A 23,232-nucleotide genomic window follows, 5' to 3' on the forward strand; every position below is an offset into this window, starting at 1 on the left:
AGGGTTTGTAAGGTTAAAAATGCTATTTAAAATGAGTTTATATTAAAAATAATTGTCAACTCTGCAAGAGGTGGAACCTGGGCCTTTGAATGCAGCTTTTGGAGACACACATCTGTAAGAATCATCTCTGGCACTAGCCTCTCGCTTTCACCCTGGTCCATGATACCTGGCCCGGCTAAACTCATGTCTTTCTTCTCCTCTTCAGCTACCTCCCCTGGGCTCGTCCAGGTCTCCATGCCCTCACTCTGGCCACTGACTCTATTCCTACATTTGTACCCTGCGTTTGGTGTAACACCCTGGGAACATCTTGTGTCATATTCCGACACTGCATCTCCCTTGATTTGAGCTTGAATGTCCTGGCTCTCTTCCTGCCTGAATTCTTCTCCCTTTGCCCAGCCTCCCACACTAGGACAATAGCTCTGCTGTGATCCATTTTTTTGTCAGTATAGATCCTAGATGAGGGAGAGAGTATGATTTTTAACTGGCCCACTTGAACCACCAGAGTCTAATTCTCAAGTTACACACACAAAAATAATAATTCAATTGAAAGAAGGGTTAGGGTATAGTTTATAAGTCTCATTCCACCAGCCACAACTGCTAGGACTTCCTTTATCTTCCAGGGCATCTGGACACACTACACAAAGGGAACCCACACCTCAAGGTAGCTGAAACTTAAATCACAGTAAAAACTCACTAATTTGAAATTGATTCTGAATCAGTAAACAGTAGGATTCCTGTGCAAAAAGCATGAGACTGCGGTGCCTGGCACATAATGAGGGCCCAATAATATTTGTTGAATGACAGAATGAGAGTCGCAATATGTGATTTTTGGCCCAAGCTTCACTGATAATTATTCACAGTATAGTTCTGGATAAAGGCTTAATCCCCCAGGCCTCAGTTTCTTCATGAATAGAAGGCGAGCATCTCTGTGGTCCCTTCCAGATCTAAAATCCTCTTCTATGTAACTGGGCTAAAGTTCACTTTTGCACCATCAATGAAACAGATGTTTCCTTCAGTTCTCTGCTCAAATGTCTCCTTGTCAGAGTGACTTTCTTGATAATTCTATATTAAATAACATCTTTCTCCTTCCCCTGTCACCCTCTATCTTCTTTGTTTTATTCTTCTTCATAGCACTATCAGATATTTATTCATTATTTGTTTATCGTCTGTCTCCTGCTACTAGAGATTAAGTGCCTCCAGAGTAGAGATTTTATTTGTTGTGTCTGTAGCTGTGTGCCAGCACCTAGAACAACACCAGACATGTAGGAGTCTCTCATTACATAGCCCTTGAATTAATGCGTGATCTAAACAAGCTACAAGGAATATAAATTGGGAAGAATATGTACCCTATTAAGAAATCAAACTTTTCAAGTGCTCTTGACAGCGTTTCAGAATTACTCATTTCCTTTGAAATTAACACAGCTTACTGCAAGCCACCCCCTCCTTTCTTAAACCAAGTTCCCCCCAAATCGTCTCCCAGGAAATGCTTTGCAATCCTAGTCCTAATTATTCTTCATCTTGAAGGTAATCCAACTGCACACATTTTTAATAATTAAAATTCAGTTTTATTTGTTCAGGCTGGATTTCCCTGATTACAATATTCCAAACCAACAAGTTTAGTAGCAGAGAGTTTATGGGTACATGCTGGCCTTCTGTACCATTTGAGAATATGTTTTAGAACATAATGGTGCCTTGAGACTTCATGAGTTTGAATCCTGGCTCTGCTAGATGTTACCTGAGTGATTTGGAGCAAGTTACTTAGGCTCTCTGTGTCTCCATTTCATTTGTAAAAGGGAGATAATAATTATTCTGTTTTTCTCCAGTTGCCTTTGCCATTCTCTATCCTGATCCATGTTCTAGGACCCTAAGCTCTATGGACTTCAGTCCCTGGGCTCTCTTGAGTTGGGCCACGGGGAGGCCTTGGGCAGGAGATTTGAGGGCAACAGGAAAGGGGGTTGAAACATTTAGCCTCCACACCCTCCCTCCTTACCAGGATTTGGCAATGACTGTCTTCCTTGACCGCTGTATCTGACAAGTGGCCAGTCTGCCATGACTGAAGATGTAACTTTGTCTGGTGACTCTGTCCTCCCTCCCCCTGCTCCTTGCAGCCTGAAATGCTAACAGTTTCCTGTGTTTGCTAGTTCCAGACATATCCATATTTCTTGAAGATCCCCTTCATCCTATCCACACCTCTGAAAGCAGTCCCTTCATTAAAATCTCTTCAGCTAATCCTCTGAGTTGGGCTTTCTGCCTTCTGCCAAATCCTAACCAAAGCAGCATGAATGCACCACTAGTTATCAAACGTGTGAAGGCATGTAAAACAACTAGATCATTGCCTGACACCTTCAAGTTCTCAGTTCATGTTAATGATTATTATCTACATAACAAGATGAGGAGAAATTGTACAAGACAGCATATGTGAAACACATCATTCAGAACTGATATACATTCTTTTTGGTGGGAAAAAACTGACATTGTATACAGTCTTTTGTGTATGATCCTGAGTCAGTTAAGAAATCTCCCAGACTCATATGGTTTTTATGGGAATAATAGAAGATGATGTATATGATAAAGATAAGCACCATGCCTGATAAATTGTAGGCACTCATACGTACCAATCAAAAGGGGCAGGAGGGGTGGGCCAGCTTCACAAGTGTGTGATCTGTCCTTATTAGGGACACCACACTTGGTTTAATACTCTTCAGTTGCCATTTTGAAATTCTTAGTAATTTTTGAACAAAAGAGTTCTGCATCTTCTTTTTGTAGAGAGCTCCACAAATTATGTAGCCAGTCTGGGAAGGAGGGCTCACTTTATTTTTCAAATCATTGATGTCACTCTGTAATTGACAATTTCTTTTTGTATCAGACATAAACTCATCAACAACTAACTAAAAGGAAATGAGACTCTTAAAAGATGGCATCTGGTGTTAAGACACTATTAATCAATTAATAAATACCTGCCAAAGAGCTGGTATGTGTTAGGCATCGAGCCAATACCTCTTTGAGCCTAAAATATCCTGCCTTGTGATTCCAGGCTGAGTTGATCAACATGTGATGGGATTGGAACTGACCTTTCTGTGAACGTTTCAGTCATATCTATGGTATCTGAGCCTTGGGAAAAAAAATTGTTTCTTATTTCATCACAGAACTGTGACTTGGATTTGGACAGTGAATCATATAAACTCAATTAGAAGAACTGGCAGCTAAAATCCTCCAGTTAAAGGATTTTAAAGTCCAGGAACACCATACCAAATTTGGTATGACTTGAGGGATGATGCATAACTTTTCCAGGATCTTAAGTCTACAAAACTAAAAATGCAAAGAAGCTCCCAGAATGATTACCTCCTCAAGGTAACATTTTATACCCAGCAGGTGTGCTGTGACCTTGACAGAGGGTGAAGGAGTAAAAACAGAATATAGGTTTGTCCATTTAAGGAAAAAATGACTCTGCCAGGCATCAGGGAAGGCAGGAATGCTCCCAGTGCATCCTGATGGCAGCCTAATAATACGTACCACCCTTGGAGATGTTTCCTGTTCATTCCTTGAGTAGAAGTATATCCTGAATCAAAGATGTCTCCCAAACAGGCAGCACATGATAATTTCTCAGGTGGAAGAAGGAAGGCTAAGAAATGGGCCTTGGGGCTTCCCTGGTGGAGCAGTGGTTGACGGTCTGCCTGCCAATGCAGGGGACACGGGTTCAAGCCCTGGTCCGGGAAGATCCCACATGCCACGAAGCAGCTAAGCCCATGCGCCACAACTACTGAGCCTGTGCTCTAGAGCCTGTGTGCCGCAACTGCTGAGCCCGTGTGCCACAACTGCTGGGGCCAGTGCACCTAGAGCCCGTGCTCCACAACAAGAGAAGCCACCACAATGAGAAGCCCGTGCACCACAACGAGGAGTGGCCCCCCCGCTCGCCGCAACTAGAGAAAGCCCGCGTGCAGCAATGAGGACCCAACACAGCCAAAAATAAATAAACAAATAAATTTATAGAATAAGAAAAAAAGAAATGGGACTTATATGTTTGGCTGGAATCTAAAGGGATTGAATGGAGCAAAATCTAGAAGCTAAGGGACAGGTTTTCTTAAAAAGGAACCATTAAATTAGAGCACTTCTCTCTCTTTTACAAGTTACAAGACACACACACACACACACACACGCACACACACACACACAGACAGTATACCCACCTTTACAATGCTAGTTAATGCCATCTCTAAAATACAATGAAGTAAGAGAATTAGAACAGATATGGGGGGAGGGGGGCAGGAAATAGGAAGCTGAGAGAGATGGCAGCTCTCTATTTGTGTAAGTAGTTCTAAAAACAAAGAGACTAGTATTCTTCTATATGATTAATAAGTTTTCCAGGTTGTTTTTCTTTTTTTTTTTTTTCTTTTTTTAACATCTTTATTGGAGTATAATTGCTTTACAATGGTGTGTTAGTTTCTGCTTTATAACAAAGTGAATCAGTTATACATATAGATATATCCCCATATCTCTTCCCTCTTGCATCTCCCTCCCACCCTCCCTATCCCACCCCTCTAGGTGGTCACAAAGCACCGAGCTGATCTCCCTGTGCTATGCGGCTACTTCCCACTAGCTATCTATTTTACGTTTGGTAGTGTATATATGTCCATGCCACTCTCTCACTTTGTCCCAGGTTAGCCTTCCCCCTCCCCGTTTCCTCAAGTCCACTCTCTAGTAGGTCTGTGTCTTTATTCCCGTCTTGCCCCTAGGTTCTTCATGACCTTTTTTTTTTTTTACTCCATATATGTGTGTTAGCATACGGTATTTGTTTTTCTCTTTCTGACTTACTTCACTATGTATGACAGGTTCTAGGTCCAGCCACCTCACTACAAATAACTCAATTTCGTTTCTTTTTATGACTGAGTAATATTCCATTGTACATATGTGCCACATCTTCTTTATCCATTCATCTGTTGATGGACACTTAGGTTGCTTCCATGTCCTGGCTTTATAAATAGAGCTGCAATGAACATTGTGGTATGTGACTCTTTTTGAATTATGGTTTTCTCAGGGTATATGCCCAGTAGTGGGATTGCTGGGTCATATGGTAGTTCTATTTTTAGTTTTTTAAGGAACCTCCATACTGTTCTCCATAGTGGCTGTATCAATTTACATTCCCACCAACAGTGCAGGAGGGTTCCCTTTTCTCCACACCCTCTCCAGCACTTATTGTTTGTAGATATTTTGATGATGGCCATTCTGACTGGTGTGAGATGATATCTCATTGTAGTTTTGATTTGCATTTCTCTAATGATTAATGATGTTGAGCATTCTTTCATGTGTTTGTTGCCAATCTGTATATCTTCTTTGGAGAAATGTCTATTTAGGTCTTCTGCCTATTTTTGGATTGGGTTCTTTGGTTTTTTGATATTGAGCTGCATAAGCTGCTTATAAATTTTGGAGGTTAATCCTTTGTCAGTTGCTTCATTTGCAAATATTTTCTCCCATTCTGAGGGTTGTCTTTTGGTCTTCTTTATGGTTTCCTTTGCTGTGTAAAAGCTTTTAAGTTTCATTAGGCCCCATTTGTTTATTTTTGTTTTTATTTCCATTTCTCTAAGCGTTGGGTCAAAAAAGATCTTGCTGTGATTTATGTCATAGAGTGTTCTGCCTATGTTTTCCTCTAAGAGTTTTATAGTGTCTGGACTTACATTTAGGTCTTTAATCCATTTAGAGTTTATTTTTGTGTATGGTGTTAGAGAGTGTTCAAATTTCATTCTTTTACATGTAGCTGTCCAGTTTTCCCAGCACCACTTATTGAAGAGGCTGTCTTTTCTCCATTGTATATCCTTGCCTCCTTTGTCATAGATTAGTTGACCATAGGTGCGTGGGTTTATCTGTGGGCTTTCTATCTTGTTCCATTGATCTATATTTCTGTTTTTGTGCCAGTACCATACTGTCTTGATTACTGTAGCTTTGTAGTATAGTCTGAAGTCAGGGAGCCTGATTCCTCAAGCTCCGTTTTTCTTTCTCAAGATTGCTTTGGCTATTCGGGGTCTTTTGTGTTTCCATACAAATTGTGAAATTTTTTGTTCTAGTTCTGTGAAAAATGCCATTGGTCGTTTGATAGGGATTGCATTGAATCTGTAGATTGCTTTGGGTAGTAGAGTCATTTTTACAATGTTGATTCTTCCAATCCAAGAACATGGTATATCTCTCCATCTATTTGTGTCATCTTTAATTTCTTTCATCAGTGTCTTATAATTTTCTACATACAGGTCTTTTGTCTCCTTAGGTAGGTTTATTCCTAGATATTTTACTCTTTTTGTTGCAATGGTAAACGGGAGTGTTTTCTTAATTTCACTTTCAGATTTTTCATCACTAGTGTATAGGAATGCAAGAGATTTCTGTGCATTAATTTTCTATCCTGCTACTTTACCAAATTCATTGATTAGCTTTAGTAGTTTTCTGGTAGTATCTTTAGGATTCTGTATGTATAGTATAATGTCATCTGCAAACAGTGACAGCTTTACTTCTTCTTTCTGATTTGGATTCCTTTTACTTCTTTTTCTTCTCTGATTGTTGTGGCTAAAACTTCCAAAACTATGTTGAATAATAGTGGTGAGAATAGACAGCCTTGTCTTGTTCCTGATCTTACAGGAAATGGTTTCAGTTTTTCAACATAGAGAACAATTTTGGCTGTGGGTTTCTCATATATGGCCTTTATTATGTTGAGGAAGGTTCCCTCTATGCCTACTTTCTGGAGGGTTTTTATCGTAAATGGGTGTTGAATTTTGTCGAAACTTTCTCTGCATCTATTGAGATGATCATATGATTTTTCTCCTTCAATTTGTTAATATGGTGTATCACATTGATTGATTTGCATATATTGAAGAATTCTTGCATTCCTGGGATAAACCCCACTTGATCATGGTGTATGATCCTTTTAATGTTATGTTGGATTCTGTTTGCTAGCATTTTGTTGAGGATTTTTGCATCTATGTTCATCAGTGATATTGGCCTGTAGTTTTCTTTCTTTGTGACATCTTTGTCTGGTTTTGGTATCAGGGTGATGGTGGCCTCGTAGAATGAGTTGGGGAGTGTTCCTCCCTCTGCAATATTTTGGAAGAGTTTGAGAAGGATGGGTGTTAGCTCTTCTCTAAATGTTTGATAGAATTCGCCTGTGAAGCCATCTGGTCCTGGGCTTTTGTTTGTTGGAAGATTTTTAATCACAGTTTCAATTTCAGTGCTTGTGATTGGTCTGTTCATATTTTCTATTTCTTCCTGGTTCAGTCTCGGAAGGGTGTGCATTTCTAAGAATTTGTCCATTTCTTCCAGGTTGTCCATTTTATTGGCATATAGTTGCTTGTAGTAATCTCTCATGATCCTTTGTATTTCTGCAGTGTCAGTTGTTACTTCTCTTTTTTCATTTCTAATTCTATTGATTTGAGTCTTCTCCCTTTTTTTCTTGATGAGTCTGGCTAATGGTTTATCAATTTTGTTTATCTTCTCAAAGAACCAGCTTTTAATTTTATTGATCTTTGCTATCGTTTCCTTCATTTCTTTTTCATTTATTTCTGATCTGATCTTTAATGATTTCTTTACTTCTGCTAACTTTGGAGTTTTTTTGTTCTTCTTCTCTAATTGCTTTAGGTGTAAGGTTAGGTTGTTTATTTGAGATGTTTCTTGTTTCTTAAGGTAGGATTGTATTGCTATAAACTTCCCTCTTAGAACTGCTTTTGCTGCATCCCATAGGTTTTGGGTAGTCATGTTTTCATTGTCATTTGTTTCTAATTATTTTCTGATTTCCTCTTTGATTTCTTCAGTGATATCTTGGGTATTAAGTAGTGTATTGTTTAGCCTCCATGTGTTTGTGTTTTTTACAGATTTTTTACTGTAATTGATATTCAGTCTCATAGTGTTGTGTTCGGAAAAGATACTTGATACGATTTCAATTTTCTTAAATTTACCAAGGCTTGATTTGTGACCCAAGATATGAGCTATCCTGGAGAAGGTTCCATGAGTACTTGAGAAGAATGTGTATTTGGTTGTTTTTGGATGGAATGTCCTATAAATATCAATTAAGTCCATCTTGTTTAATGTATCATTTAAAGCTTGTGTTTCCTTATTTATTTTCATTTTGGATGATCTGTCTATTGGTGAAAGTGGGGTGTTAAAGTTCCCCACTATTGTTGTGTTACTGTCGATTTCCCCTTTTATGGCTGTTAGTATTTGCCATACGTATTGAGGTGCTCCTATGTTGGGTGCATAAATATTTACAGTTGTTATATCTTCTTCTTGGATTGATCCCTGGATCATTATGTAGTGTCCTTCTTTGTCTCTTGTAATAGTCTTTTTTTTAAAGTCTATTTTGTCTGATATGAGAATTGTTATTCCAGCTTTCTTTTGATTTCCATTTGCATGGAGTATCTTTTTCCATCCCCTCACTTTCAGTCTGTATGTGTCCCTAGGTCTGAAGTGGGTCTCTTGTAGGCAGCATATATATGGGTCTTGTTTTTGTATCCATTCAGCCAGTCTATGTATTTTGGTTGGAGCATTTAATCCATTTACATTTTAGGTAATTATCGATATGTATGCGTCTATTACCATTTTCTTAATTGCTTTGGGTTTGTTATTGTAGATCTTTTCCTTCTCTTGTGTTTCCTGCCTAGAGAAGTTCCTTTAGAATTTGTTGTAAAGCTGGTTTGGTGGTGCTGAATTCTCTTAGCTTTTGCTTGTCTGTAAAGGTTTTAATTTCTCTGTCAAATCTGAATGAGATGCTTGCTGGGTAGAGTAATCTTGGTTGTAGGTTTTTCCATTTCATCACTTTAAATATGTCCTGCCACTCCCTTCTGGCTTGCAGAGTTTCTGCTGAAAGATCAGCTGTTAATCTTATGTGGATTCCCTTGTGTGTTATTTGTTGTTTTTCCCTTGCTGCTTTTAATATGTTTTCTTTGTATTTAATATTTGATAGTTTGATTAATATGTGTCTTGGCATGTTTCTCATTGGATTTATCCTGTATGGGACTCTCTGTGTTTCCTGGACTTGATTAACTATTTCTTTTCCCATATTAGGGAAGTTTTCAACTATAATCTCTTCAAATATTTTCTCAGTCCCTTTCTTTTTCTCTTCTTCTTCTGGGACCCCTATAATTCGAATGTGTGTGCGTTTAATGTTGACCCAGAGGTCTCTGAGACTGTCCTCAATTCTTTTCATTCTTTTTTCTTTATTCTGCTCTGCGGTAGTTATTTCCACTATTTTATCTTCCAGGTCACTTATCCGTTCTTCTGCCTCAGTTATTCTGCTATTGATCCCTTCTAGAGGATTTTTAATTTCATTTATTGTGTTGTTCATCACTGTTTGTTTGCTCTTTAGTTCTTCTAGGTCCTTGTTAAATGTTTCTTGTATTTTCTCCATTCTATTTCCAAGATTTTGGATCATCTTTACTATCATTATTCTGAATTCTTTTTCAGGTAGACTGCCTATTTCTTCTTTATTTGTTTGGTCTGGTGGGTTTTTACCTTGCTCCTTCATCTGCTGTGTATTTCTCTGTCTTCTCATTTTGCTTAACTTACTGTGTTTGGGGTCTCCTTTTCGCAGGCTACAGGTTCGTAGTTCCCATTGTTTTTGGTGTCTGTCCCCAGTTGCTAAGGTTGGTTCAGTGGGTTGTGTAGGCTTCCTGGTGGAGAGGACTAGTGTCTGTGTTCTGGTGGATGAGGCTGGATCTTGTCTTTCTGGTGGGCAGGTCCACGTCTGGTGGTGTGTTTTGGGGTGTCTGTGGCCTTATTATGATTTTAGGCAGCCTCTCTGCTAATGGATGGGGCTGTGTTCCTGTCTTGCTAGTTGTTTGGCATAGGGTGTCCAGCACTGTAGCTTGCTGGTCGTTGAGTGGAGCTGGGTCTTGGTGTTGAGATGGAGATCTCTGGGAGATTTTTGCCATTTGTTATTATGTGAAGCTGGGAGGTCTCTTGTGGACCAGTGTCCTGAACTTGGCTCTCCCACCTGGGAGGCACAGCCCTGACATCTGGCTGGAGCACCAAGAGCCTGTCATCCACACGGCTCAGAATAAAAGGGAGGAAAGAAAGAAAGAAAGAAGAAGATAAAATAAAATAAAATAAAGTAAAATAAAGTTATTAAAATAAAAATAATTATTAAACAAATTTTTTAAAGTAATAAAAAAAAGAAAAGAAAGAGAGCAACCAAACCAAAAAACAAGTCCACCAATGATAACAAGTGCTAAAAACTATACTTAAAAAAAAAAAAGGACAGAGAGAACCCTAGGACAAATGGTAAAAGCAAAGCTATACAGACAAAATCACACACAGAAGCATACACATACACACTCACAAAAGGAGAAAAAGGGAAAAAAACATATATATCATTGCTCCCAAAGTCCACCTCCTCAATTTGGGATGATTCGTTGTCTATTCAGGTATTCCACAGATGCAGGGTACATCAAGTTGATTGTGGAGATTTAATCCACTGATTCTGAGGCTGCTGGGAGAGATTTCCCTTTCTCTTCTTTGTTCGCACAGCTCCCGGGGTTCAGCTTTGGATTTGGTCCCGCCTCTGCATGTAGGTCGCCTGAGGGTGTCTGTTCTTCGCTCAGACAGGACAGGGTTAAAGGAGCAGCTGATTCGGGGGCTCTGGCTCACTCAGGCCGGGGGGAGAGAGGGATACGGATGCGGGGCGAGCCAGCGGCGGCAGAGGCCAGCGTGACGTTGCAGCAGCCTGAGGCGCGCCGTGCGCTCTCCCGGGGAAGTTGTCCCTGGATCACGGGACCCCAGCAGTGGCGGGCGGCACAGGCTCCCGGGAGGGGAGGTGTGGAGAGTGACCTGTGCTTGCACACAGGCTTCTTGGTGGCAGCAGCAGCAGCCTTAGCGTCTCACGCCCGTCTCTGTGGTCCGCGCTGATAACCGCGGCTTGCGCCCGTCTCTGGAGCTCGTTTAGGCGGCGCTCTGAATCCCCTCTCCTCGCGCACCCCAAAACAATGGTCTCTTGCCTCTTCCGCAGGTCCAGACTTTTTCCCGGACTCCCTCCCGGCTAGCTGTGGCGCACTAGCCCCTTCAGGCTGTGTTCACGCCGCCAACCCCAGTCCTCTCCCTGCGATCCGCAGCTCCCAGCCCCCGCCTGCCCCGGCGGGTGAGCAGACAAGCCTCTCGGGCTGGTGAGTGCTACTCGGCACCGATCCTCTGTGCGGGAATCTCTCCGCTTTGCCCTCCGCACCCCTGTGGCTGCGCTCTCCTCCGTGGCTCCGAAGCTTCCCCCCTCTGCCACCCACAGTCTCCGCCTGCGAAGGGGCTCCTAGTGTGTGGAAACCTTTCCTCCATTTACAGCTCCCTCCTTCTGGTGCAGGTCCCATCCCTACGCTTTTGTCTCTGTTTTTTCTTTTTTCTTTTGCCCTACCCAGGTACGTGGGGAGTTTCTTGTCTTTTGGGAAGTCTGAGGTCTTCTGCCAGCGTTCAGTAGGTGTTCTGTAGGAGTTGTTCCACATGTAGATGTATTTCTGATGTATTTGTGGGGAGGAAGGTGATCTCCGTGTCTTACTTTTCCGCCATCTTGAAGCTAGGCTTCCAGATTGTTTTTCCATGAGACTATGGGCTACTCAAGGTCAACACTTGGTACAGAGTTGGTCTCCACATGGGTTTAGACTGGAAGAAAGAACAAATGAAATGCAGTGATCTTTTCAACCTCCCATGAACAGAGCTGAAACCAGTATGGAACACCTTTTCCCCATGAGAGTGCCTTTGATATTCTGATACAACTGAAGAAAGATGTTGGAAGAGGGGAAATAGGCACGGAGGGTGATATGTTCTGGGCTTCAAACTCCCTGGAGTGCTGTGTCTAGATGGCAACAGGGAGAGAAGCTGAAGCATGTTGGTTATCTTAAACTTTTGAAAGCACGGCATACTGAGAGAAAAAAAGGACCCAAGTCAGGGAGCATCAGCCTCCAAAAACCCCAGAGGCAGACAGGGGTGGGAAGCTCTCATGGACCAGAGGTCAGTGGTGAGTCACAGACGCAGCCTTATCAAAATGCCTATGGCTGCATGCTATTTACCGCCAGTGTTATCAGACTTTGTTCTTCTACAATATGCAACAGGAGACGGGTGTGACTAATCCATATGTTAATGAACCCTCTGATAATAGAAAGTACAATAAATGTTGGTTGAGTGAATGTTGTTGAGTGGGCAGGGCTATAAGGATTCACATATTCATTATGAAAAATATTAATTTGTACTTACAGGTTAATTCTTGTCGTAAAGACTGGAATATCCCACCCTGGGTCGAAGGTGAGGGGTTCTACGTCTCCCTTGCCTAGGGGAAGAAGTGGTCCTGGTCCTCCTTGTCATCCTACTGTTCTTTATTTACTTCATCCTCATAACTTCTCCTAACCCTTCTCTTCTTTGAGAGCGGATGTAGTGTCAGAGAATCAGGGTTAAAGTTGATTTTGCCTGAAAGGAGAAGGAAGGAGGACCCTTCACCATCTCCTCACCTCTTTCTCATCTTCTCTGTCCTCTCCTCTCCTCTCCGTACCATCTGCATCTTCTCCAATGCCACAGTGTCCATCTTCTCCTTTATATCCTCTTGTTTTTCCATCTCTATCTCCTCTCATCTAATTGCTTTACCATACGCAATGTAGGTGTTGTTGAGAAAGCTAAATAACGAATGTCATATGAACATGCATGTTTCATGTTTTCCAACAGATTGGATATTATTTTATCAAAGGTAATACTTGAAGATATTTTTGGTACCACCCCTCTGTTCTGACATCCTGGGATATATTCCTTACTCTCTCACATTATTTCCAAATTCTGGTGTTAGAGTTTCTGTCATCGAGGTGTTTCTCTGAAACCAACCTATTTTTCTCCATTACTACAAGCTCTTGTTACATCAAAACAGTTGTTAACAGAAAGAAAAAACACTATAGAAGTTTAAAGGAAAGAGAAATTGTTGTGGGCTGGGAAGCTTATGGAAGACTTCACTTAGAAGGGCAAACTTGAGTTGACCTTTAAAAGTGTGTAGGGTTCAAGTAGGTCAAGAAGAGAAAGAGAGTATTTTAGGTAGAGGAAATTATGTGAAATAAGGAATGAAACAAAAATATAAGGTGTGAGAGGAGGAAAGAAGGCAGACTGGTATGAATGAAGCTCCATGTATGATGGCAGGGGGCATGAAGATGAACATAATACATGAGGGCCAAATTGGGGATGATATTGGATATCAAGCTAAGGGTTTGAATTTTAGCTTTGCCTTGGCCAAGGTGGTTTTAGATACAAATAACAGAAAACCATTTAAATGAGTATAAGCCCCAGGGAGTAAGGTAACCTAAAAACAAAGGGACCTGGAGGAACTCAAGGGCAGAATGAACAGATGGGTCTCCCCTAGGGCTGGAACCAGGAATGAAAATCTACCAGGAGCTAGAGCTACAAGTTTCCTAGTCTCCATCACACAACTCCACCCCCCGTCATATACTTCCTTATCTCAGCTTCTCTCTGCATATCTGCCTCATCCTTTTCTCTCTGTGCAACAGACTTGTCTGCTCCCCATGAATGTGGTATAAGACAATCCTCCCCATAACTCACATGCTTACATCTCTTCAGTTCAAATGACCAGCAGAGGCTACCAGCATCTTTGACTTCCAATTCAAATTTCCGTGAAAGAGAATCTGATTGCCTATTCCTAGTGCCATAACAGAAGTGATGTCATATTGAATAAACATGGCTTTCTGGGGCTCACCTCCAGGATGAAGCAGTGCTCAGAGAAGGAATATGGGACTGCAGCCTGGACAGGTGCCCTAAGGGATGTCTTCAATACTTTTAGAGCCAAATGAATGTTTTGGCGGTGGGTGAAGAAATAATGGAAGTGATCTCAGGAAGCTTCAGCAGGGAGGTGAACAGCTTAAAAGTGAAGATTCTCAAAGCAGGAAGACCAAAAATGAGCTATTCTAATCTAAGCATTGAAAACTTAAAATAATGTGGTTATGGTCAACTCGACCACTATTCTCTAGAAAAATATACTTGGTTCAACAAATATAACTTTGTATTTAGTCATGAGAGGAACATTTCTTATTTCATAGCTCAGAGCCAAGCCTGAGCTATTTGATAATATGTATAAACACCATTATATGTTGGCAGTTGATCTATCTTTATCCAGTGGTTGCCCAACTCCCTGTTTTGAAGTTAGAACTTGGGATAACTTAATTAGTAGGGGGAAACCCATAAAATGAAGTCAGTTCCATGCTGTCCTACTCTAACTACTACATAGGACTTTGTAAATTCTCATTCTCTGAAGCTGGTCAAAATTTGTTTTTCATCTGTTGCTAGTTAATTTGATTGGTTAGCTGAGGTCACAGTCATTGGTCTAAGCCCACACATGGGACCGTCAGCTTCACTCTGTCCCTTGGCCACAAACCATATCCTCATGAGGCTCCATCCTCAGGTCCAGCTATGGGAGGGTTGGGAGAGCAGAAACCAAAGCCCTACCCTAGTGTCTGGAAAAAAATAAAAATGCTACCACTCCTCTGACATCTTCAGCTTCCTCCTGGTTACTAGATGACCTGCCACTCCTTGTGTTATGACATTATTACTTCGGATGACCCTCTGTGTTTTTCTGACCTTCAGTGTTAGATATTATAGCTACATCTCCTATCTTCAGACTTGCTTTCATTGTAATAGAATAATATTGCTGCAATATCTTTTTGGATTTTTTTAGCAACTCTGCTAGAATAGAATAGAAAACCCCACTTAAGTGACTTAAAAAGCAAAAAATTGTATGGCTTTATATATTAAGAAGGCCAAAGGTAGGGCAGTATATTGGTTTGTAAGAGTTGCCCTAACTAAATAGCACAGACCGGGTGGCTTAAACAACAGGAATTTATTTTCTCTTAGTTCTGGAGACTCGAAGTCTGATATCAAGGTGTGGGAGCTTTGGTTACTCCCAAGTCCTCTCTCCTTGGCATGCAGACAGCCGCCTTCTCTTTGCACTTGCATCTCTGTGCCTCTCTCTGTATGTCCAACTCTCCTCTTCTTATCAAGACACTAGTCTGATTGGATTAGGGCCCACCCATAAGACTTCATTTGACCTTAATTACCTCTTTAAAAGGCACTATCTCCAAATACAGCCATATTTCAAGGCACTGAGAGTTAAGACTTCAACATATGAATTTTGGAGGGACACAATTCAGTTCATAATAGGCAGCTCTGTGATTGGTTAATTCAGTGTTTCAGGCCCTAGGGGTTGCCATGTCTCTGCTCAGTCATCTTCAACGTGTGGATCTGATCCTTAGCCTAGCTCCTCAGGTTGTACAATGACTGCTGCGGTTCTGGGCATCACATCAGATGGGATAAGCCTAGTAGAGTAATAAACTGTGTCTTCCTAGGTATCTCTCTTTACAATCCTATTCAAAGGATCCAGCGTAGACTTCTCTTTTCTCACTGGCCAGAATCTCTTCATGTGCACTTGCTTAAACTAATTCCCAGTGAGAGAGAGAGAGACTGCTATGCTTAGCTTAGGCCAGTCACAATTCATCCCCAGCCTCCCTGGGAGCACAGTGTTGCTTTTCTTAAAAAAAAGAGGGAAAAAGGGAGCTACCTGTGCAAAATCAGGATCCTACGAGGAGCAAGGAAGGGGCAAAATGGAAACCAGCATTGTCTGCTGCAACAGTTTGCCCTCTTGTTTTCCCCGGATCATATCTCTGAATTTCACTATGACTGTAGACCCTGTGATTTTCAGTCTAGATGCTGCTGATAAAGGCAATCTTTGCACCTGCAATAAAGAGCCCTATAAAGAAATATCAGTTTCCCTGGGCTGACCCACCTGGAATGGGCAGTCTCCTCCAGCTTGTGTCTTCTCTTCCCCAAACCCGTGACCCCACCCCATGCTTAGCTGCATCTTTTTGACACAGCCAGTATCTTATATTCAGCTAGCAACCCAGATCTCAGTTTCTGTGTAGAAGACGTAAGAGCTCTCTCCTTAGCTAGTCATTGTGCAAATATGTATCACTGAGAACAAGAGGAGCTGGATAAGAGAATAGGGATCACTCAGCGCAAACTCATCACCAATATTAAGAAAATAACTTGAAAGCTGTGTCATACAAATGGCAGGTTACTAGTTGGAACATCATTTACATGTGCTGGTTAACACAGGGCTCTTTATCAATATCATTTAAAAACGATTCCTTTACTGCTGACAATTAATTAATTTTAGAAGGACATTCTACTTTCTTGTTGATTTCGTTCTGGTTTTATTTGCATCAAGAAAGGAGAATGGGTAGGAGGATAGGAAAGATGTTTTTGAGGATACAAACTTACAACAAGTAGTAAATAAGCCCTAGAGATCTAATGCACAGTATAGGGAATCCAGACAACAGTATTGTATTAGAATCATCAAACTTGCTAAGAGACTAGAACTTAATTATTCCAACCACTAAAAAAAAAAAATATGTATTGTGATAGAGGTGTTCATTATTGTAATCATATTACGATACATAAGTGTATCAAATTAACATGTACACCTTAAATTTACACAATGTTATATGTCAAATATTTTTTCAATAAAATTTCAAAACTGCAAAAAAAGAAAAAGAAATAAAGGGTTGTATTTTACTAAATATTAAAATAGGTTATGACTACATCTATAAATATTTGTGATATTGAAAATGCATTTACTTATGGTGGCTAATATTAAAATACATATAATTTTTTCAGAAAGGAGATTCTTTTGCTTTGTTTTCCCCCCAGACCATCCAAGAAGAACTTAAGAATCTCTCATGTGCTGAAAAGATGCTCAACATCCCTAATTATTAGAGAAATGCAAATCAAAACTACAATGAGGTATCACCTCACAACGGTCAGAATGACCATCTTTAAAAAGTCTACAAATAACAAATGCTGGAAAGGGTGTGGAGAAAAGGGAACCCTCCTACACTGTTGGTGAGAATGTAAGTTGGTGTTGTCACTGTGGAGAACCATATGAATGTTCCTCAGAAAACTAAAAGTAGAGCTACCATATGACCCAGCAATCCCATTCCTGGGTATATATCCAGATAAAACTATAATTCAGAAAGATACATGCACCCTTATGTTCATAGCAGCACTATTTACAATGGCCAAGACATGGAAGCAACCTAAATGTCCATCAACAGATGAATGGATAAAGAAGATGTGGTACATATATACAATGAAATACTACTTGGCCATAAAAAAGAATGAAATAATGCCATTTGTAGCAACATGGATGGACCTAGAGATGATCATACTAAGTGAAGTAAGTCAGAAAGAGAAACACAAATGCCATATGATATCACTTATATGTGGAATCTAAAATGTGGCACAAATGAACTTATCTAAGAAACAGACACAGACTGCTGAGCACAAAGAACAGACATGTGGTTGCCAAGGGAGACGGGCTTGGGGGAGGGATGGATTGGGAAGTTGGGGTTAGCAGACATGAGCTATTATATATAGAATGGATAAACAACAAGGTCCTACTGTACAGCGCAGGGAACTATATTCAATATCTTATGATGAAACATAATGGAAAAGAATATTTTAAAAAAAGAATGTACATATATGTATAACTGAATCACCTTCCTGTATAACAGAAATTAACACAACATTGTAAATCAACTATGCTTCAATTAAAAAAAAAGAATCTCATATATGCAGTGTATGATCTCAGTTTCTGCACAGAAGAAACTATTTTTAATCTCCCACGAGTCTCTGATTCTCTGACAATTCAGTTTATTATTTGAGCTTGAAATGGCTTTGCTGCCAAGAAATAAAGGTTATTTGTTTTGCTTTTCGATGAGCAGACGGCAATGTGTGAATAAATAGTACAGAAAGAAAGCTTGCTTTCTTCTATAATTTCTACTTAATATTATCAAATTCTTTTAAAATATGAGCTTCCTATGTCCCTGATCACTTATTTAGAATCACTTTCCCTACCGAGCTCTCCTTTGGCAGATGACTACTACCCAGGATTTGATTCTTATTTGTGTGCCCATATATATTTTTCTCCCATACCAACTAATCACAACTTCAGCCTTCTGCTTTGGGCATTTGTTTCTGATAAGCATGGAGCAGAGAGATGAAAGGGGTCTTTCTCTGGAATGAACTGAGCCAGGAAATGTCGAAGAGAGCAGATCGCAAGAAGCACTGGTGGCTGGTGTGTCTCATGGCAAGTAAGAGGAAAGGGGCCAGGAGGGTCAGGGATCTGGGAACCAAGTCTTGGGTTTAAGACATCAGGGAAATTAAACTTGAAAAGAGATGGAAACCTTGATAACTACCTTTAGGCATTTTTCACGAAGAGAAAAAGGAAATGACGATAGTAATAGCTAAATTTTACTGAGAGCTTACTCAGATGAAGATTTCAAAGAAGCAAATTATGCCCAATCATGAAAGACAAACATAGCCATCTGAGGCTAGAGCGGACTCCCTGGTAAATTGCTGCCACTGGGGTTTTCCAATGCAAGCCAGGTGCTTCGCTGTCAATAATGCCCTAGAAGGGACTTCTCTTTTGAAGTGGGATGTTGAAAAAGATGATTTTTAATTTTCCTTCATGCTGAATCTATGACCCCGTAAAAGTCAGGAAAGCTATTTGATGAATGGCATTTTCTTAGAAAACATTTAATCCAAGCACCACCACAATACAGAAACACCCGCTGTGGTATCTCTGGATGCTCTCCTAAATTCCTAACACCAAAACTGTGCCTCCTTTCTCATTCACTCACTCATTCATTCATTCACTCTACATAAATGTCATGAGCTCCTGCTCTGTGCTAGGTTCTGTGCTAGGCACAGCAGACACAACGTGAATAAAGACACAGATCTGTCCTCAGGGAGCTCATAGCCCATTAGAGGAAACAGACAAAAAAATCAAGTAGGTAAATAAATTACACGGCTTTGGGTAAGTAAAACAATCAGAGCATGCACTTGGCAGAAAGGGAGTTATGGACTTTGTCTCTGGGGTCAGTGCAAGCTTCCCAAAGAAATGAGAGCTAAACTAAGTTTGATAAAAACAAATTCAAATATTTCAAGTAGGCAAGGGAAGTGGGTATTCCAGAGAGAGGGAGCAGAACGACCAAGGAATCAGGAATGAAACAAATACTGAGGCCGAGTGGAACATTGATGGACACAGTTTCGCCAAACTAAGAGACTTGGAGATCATCTTGTAGGGGGATGGGAACCACAATCAGACCTGCATTTCTAGAACTGATGCTCATTTCAATCTACTGCTCTGTCTACTCTGGCCAATCCACCTACCTAGGTTCCCTTTCCTGTCTATTTCTAGTCTTCCCATTCTCAGCATTGACAGCTAGAAGGAAGACGATGGCTCAGTGGGCATTCCTTTCCCTCAGACATATAGACCTTTCTCCACTGCCCCAGGCACTCTGCCTGGACAAATTCCATCTCATGATAAACCTTACTACTCCACACCTAGACACAGACAAGGTTGGAATTCATGAATAACTTTCTAATCATCCCATAGGTTTTCCTGAGTTTTATGGGCTGGCCTCCCATCTCTTATTTCTTTGAAAAATAAACGTTACTTCATCTCAGCAGAGGTGCTTTGCTTATTAGTGATAGGTTCTATCATTTTGCAGCTAGTTAGAATAGAAATCTGTCAAATAAATGATCAGAGTTGTTGCATGACTGATAGTTATAAAACTAAATTGAAAGAGTAATAGAAAAATAGCCCAGAAAAACTCTTACCTTGGCCCAGAATCGCTGGGTCAGGATGACTTCATGGGTTATTATTTCACTTCTGATTTCTAGATTGCAGGATAATTTCAATAAAGATAATGCTGGGCAGTTACTGAGTCAGCCATACACTTGAGTTACTGCCTTTATGACTTTTACAATGGAGTGAGGACGTGAGTCACATCTTATTCCAGAGCACTTGTGTTTGATAGAGCTTCAATCCATCAGACTATGAAGAAGTCAAGCAAGACAAAATATATCCCAAGGAAACCACAATAGAGAGAAAATGATAGAGAGAATATCCTCGTTAACTCCAAGCACTGTTACATCCCCCGAAGTTTATTCTTAACCTATCTATGAATGTTTTAAAAGGCAAAGATGATCTTAAAATGTGAAACATATTGTCAGCCTAATTTAATGGAATAAAGGCATTTTTTTTTTCTTGTTTTAAACTGGCAGATTGTGTTGCTTAAGTCTTGTGTTAGATCTCTCAGTTGTGAGCAAATGCATAAAAATAGCTTTCCATTCCGTAGTTGGGTCTAAGCCAATTAATAAAAATAAGGAAATGACTCAGTGGAGAGTCTGAGATACTGAACATTTTAGAATTCATATTATCCCCTACATGCACTCACTTAAGAATGGACTTGAGCAAGACCTCAAAAAAGTATAAGATGTTCCTCTCACATGGATATCTATGTTCCAGAGACACTCCAATAGAGAGACACACGTCCAGTGATGATAAAGACTCACAAGCAGAGGGAACTATTCCCCACACGAAACACATCTCATAACCATTCACTGTTCCAGAATTCTTTTTCAATGCTCCTTCAAGTTCTTCTCACTCCACAAATAAGGGAGCCTCTCCGGGCGATCATTTGAGTTTAACACCTCTCTTTAAATATCTTTTGCGTTCTGATCAGTGATCTCAGGGCTACTAAGTTCCCCTTTGACAAGAAGGATGAATTCTAGTTCAAAACATCCATAAAGAGCAGAAGCGGTGAAAGAGAAAAAGGGGGTGAAGCTGGTGACAAGAATGTTCCATAATGTTTAAGAAAGCAACACTGAGAACTCAGAAATACACATCTTGAACCTCCACGTCCCTGGTGTGTTCTACACAGAGCACAAAACTGTTCCTTGACTGGGTTGATAAAAGAAAGAGCTGAGGATTCTATTCAAGAGAGTCAGTAATCTAGGATAAACTGAAACTATATAAACTGAAACTATAATTTCCTTTTTGAGCCTGAGAAGAAAAGACTTTCTTCATCTTAACCATGCTGTAAACCTCAATTAAATGTGACAGGCCCGGAGAAAAATTAGACCACTGGGAGAAAAATGAAAATAAACAAGGTTTGGTGGAAAAAGCAAGGGAGAGAAGCTAAGCAACAATCACCAGTGTAAAAGGAAATGTGTTGGAGTTGTTACAAAGGAAAGTAAAAAGGGCTGTGAGAGTAAGCTCTGAAAGCAATGAAAATGAGTGTGGGCAAGGAGCTGGGAACAGAAAACAGGGCTGCGTGCAGGAGAAATGGAAAGAAGAGACAGAAGCAAGAAAAGAATGTATGCTACTACTAATGAGAAGTGGTTAATTCATATTTAATTCATATTTTTAAAAGAATGAGCCACTGTACCATGGGAATTCTAAGACTGCCCACTGCAGAGATTATATAATCCATTGCATTTTTGTGTAGGAAAATAAACACACCACAGACCCAAACCACTAGTCACTGAAAATGACTATCAGCATATTGGTGGGTAATGGTTCTTCCTGACATTAGCATGTTTTCCTGGAGCATCACCCATAATCCACGGGGGAGATTTATCTTCAAAGGACATTGTACATCACATATCCACTCACTAGAAAGTCTCTGTGTAACCTATAATAATTTTTAAGAATTCTGATTCTATTCTATATCTATCACCCCTATAGTACAATAATAAAATCGTTGTTGACTCTAAGAAATAAATAAATATAAAGGGTCCTATGATTGACCCAGCCTCTAAATCCAGCTGCACTTCTGGTAGATTGACTTATGTTTCCCTCTTATTGATTTTTTCCAGAAGCAGGACTGCCTTGTAGAGAAGGATTACAAATGGATTCCCTAAAGAGAAATCGGATACAAAATGGGACTTGGGTGTTATGAAGCTCAGTGTTTATAAATACAGAAGAGATTTGAGCTGAAATTTTTATTTACAAAGGAAGCTGAAGATTAAGGACCTGACTTGTGAATGGTCAGACATAGTATATGACCTCTGCTTCTCTACGTGACAAAGAAGAAAAATCTTAAAGGTATCTGGAAGGGGAGGGGGCAGGGAACCCAAACAAACCAAAAATTATTAATGATTAAATAAGGAGCAAAAAAAACCAAAGTCTTGTTTTATTTTGTTTTTTCAAATTATAGGACATGGGTTTAGTGCAATTTTTATAAATTCTTGATTCAACACCATGTGATTACACAGTTACATAAAGCTAGAAGGTGCAATCATATGCAAGCAGAATATTTGGGCGACCTCTTGGCGGTAACCTCTTTAGGATGATTTTCACCCATACTGATTGCTAGACTCCAAATCATAAAAAGTACCGCCATTTTCATGCCCATCCTATTGACCACTTGCGATTCTAGAAATTCCATGAGATTCCAGAAGGATCCTCTTCTAAGTGTGAATCACAACCTCCCACCCACCCACAAAACCGAGTCTCCATAGGACTCTAAGAACATGTCCCAAACTCATCTACACTGCTGGTGAGAATGGAGATTGTTTCAACAGTTCTTTGAGCCAACTGGACAAGGATCTCTCAATATGTTCACATCTTTAACTCAGAAAACTCACTTCTAGTAAATTATTCTAAAGCGATAGTCATGGATGATTGCAAAAATAGCTACATGCCTGTTCATCACAGCACTGTTTAAAATAGCAAGGAATGAGGAACAATTTAAACATCAAACTATAAGGTTAGTTCAATAAACTATAAATGTGGTTAAAATCATGGTAGATTTAATGCGATGAAGTAGTAAAATATATAATGACATGGGAGCATGTTCTCAAAATATTAAATGAAAAAAAGCAACTAAATGATTCCATATACAGTATAATCCTATTATTTTTTTAAAGTATATATATGTATATACGTACATTAAAATATTAACAATGATCATCTCCTGGGAGTGGGACTCTGGGTGATATTTACATTTTTTTCCTGCTCATCAGTAATGAAATATTGTTTCTCAATGAATATTACTCTATAATAAGTAAAAAGGTTAACATCTAAAAAATAAAAGTGCTTTCTAAACCAAAAGGGTTTTTAAAAAATCCAAAAGCTTGCAGCCTGTTGGATACTGAACCTGTTTCCCATCTGACCATGCCCAACACTCTAAGTAGATTAAGTAGGTACGTGGGCCCCAAACAAGAGACTAGTATCCTGGGGGTATTCCATATCTTCTTGGCATTTGGGGTTGGGTGCCAGGCCTCCACCTCATTGGCTTCAACTAGGATGGAACCTTATGCCAGGTGATGGGCAGCACCCTGTGCCCCTGCTGAGGACTGGGGGCTTTGTGGCACCCCTTCAGTCCTGACCCA

This window comes from Eubalaena glacialis, chromosome 4 (genome assembly GCF_028564815.1).
Source record: "Eubalaena glacialis isolate mEubGla1 chromosome 4, mEubGla1.1.hap2.+ XY, whole genome shotgun sequence".
In the NCBI taxonomy this organism is placed as follows: domain Eukaryota; kingdom Metazoa; phylum Chordata; class Mammalia; order Artiodactyla; family Balaenidae; genus Eubalaena; species Eubalaena glacialis.